The sequence below is a fragment of the Microtus ochrogaster genome, unplaced genomic scaffold (genome assembly GCF_000317375.1).
Source record: "Microtus ochrogaster isolate Prairie Vole_2 unplaced genomic scaffold, MicOch1.0 UNK14, whole genome shotgun sequence".
NCBI lineage: Eukaryota > Metazoa > Chordata > Mammalia > Rodentia > Cricetidae > Microtus > Microtus ochrogaster.
In genome coordinates, this window is record NW_004949112.1 from 1,679,132 (window position 1) to 1,681,080 (window position 1,949).

Below are 1,949 nucleotides of genomic sequence, written 5' to 3' on the forward strand. Positions count from 1 at the left end.
CGTCTACAGAGCTAGTTCCAGGACAGGCTCCAAAGCCACAGAGAAACCCTGTCTCGAAAAAAATAAATAAATAAATAAAAATAAAAATAAAAAGTTAGCCAATCAGGGTCCTGAACCCTGGAAATGCCCCCCCCCCACCTCTACTATGATAAAATCCCTACCCCGACTGGGCTGGGCACTCTCTGCTCTCAACCACCGTGTTAGACAGACAGAGTCCAAGCTGAACAAAGGCTCTTGGCTTTTACACACAGGACTCGGTCTCTTAGTCGGCTTGGGGGCTCTGATCTGGGCATAAGTGATGGTTGGTCTTGCATTGGAGTCACACACATGGGTTAGTCACTGATTATGATAATTGGTAGAAACCACATTAGAGGCCAGGGAAGGAGAGCCATTGGAGCCATGTTGGCCAGTCTAAATTTGTTTGAGAGATCTTGTCTATTTCTTTACGTAGATCACCAATTAGTTGTCAATAGTATGGGAGAAATCAGAGATGTCAAGACAGCATACTCCAGTAAACTGCTGACGACCAAGATGGTTTAAGTTGGAGAACAGTGGCTCTCAGTTCTTCTACTTCTTGATTAGTTCCTGATAACGTTTCCGCTGTAGCTTCTGAAATAAGGCAGGCTATTTAGAGCCTCCCTCTGGAGTCCCCACAAGTCCTGGGACAGGTGACAGAAAGGCAGCGCCAGTGGGATCCAACAGCTGCAGGGAATCTTCGCAGTTCTCAGGAGGAGCTCCTGCAGTCCCAGTACAGATTACAAAGGTTTGCCAGGCGGTGGTGGCGCACGCCTTTAATCCCAGCACTCGGGAGCCAGAGGCAGCGGATCTCTGTGAGTTCAAGGCCAGTCTGGTCTATAAAATGAGTTCCAGGACAGGCTCCAAAGCCACAGAGAACCCTGTCTCGATAAAACCTAAATAAATAAATAAATGACTGCCACGTGATTTCACCACCATCTTAATTAAAGGTGACCACGTGGAGTGGGCCTAACAGATCTCCAAGATAGTTTGGGTTGGGATAGATTTGTGCATGGTGACCTATGTCCCATTCTAAAAACAAGGTTTTATATATATGATTTTAAGTATTAAAGCTGCACCTCAATGTTTTATGCCGTTCTGCCAGCTAGACTTTGTTAATTAAGAGTCACCCAGGTGATAATGGTTATAAAGACATAAAGGGATCACAGGAAACAGCTGAGGTTTACAAATGTATGGCAGGACTAGAGCTCCAAAGAATGTGCAGTTGCAACAATGGACCTTAACAGTTTTAGAAATGCCAGTGCCAGGGAATTGTCACAAGAAGCACCAACTACAGTGAAATGGAGCAGGCTGAGATCTAAAAGACAGGCTGTTTATATGCTGTCGAGGGTGGGACCAGAGAAGTACTTTATTTTTAATATTGCAGGAAGACATTTAAGAGATTTTAAGTTTCTAAATAAATTTATAAGGCTGTGAGACATCTGTGCTATAAGATGTTTTATATTGTTAGGGTTTATGCTATTTGGATAAACTGAGTCATAAATTTTTGTATTAATAATAAAAGGTTTGGACCTCCTTTTCTGGGGAAAGAACGTGTTTCTACCTTAGTTAATCACTCTAGGGTAATAAGAGATCCAATGGCCTTGTTAATGATAGAGAACAGAACACTCACACAGAAGCTGGATGAAAACGTGCTCAACTGGTCTCCATGGTTAGCAACATTACTTCCAGCTCTAACAGACCACTAATGATCTTGCTTCTTTTTCCTTTTTTTGTGTGTGTGGGTATTTCAAGACAAGGTTTCTCTGTGGCTTTGGAGCCTGTCCTGGAACTAGCTCTTGTAGACCAGGATGGTCTCGAACTCACAGAGATCCGCCTACCTCTGCCTCCCGGGTGCTAGGATTAAAGCGTGTACCACCACCGCCCGGCATCTTGCTTCTTCCTCCTCCTCCTCCTCCTCCTCCTCCTCCTCC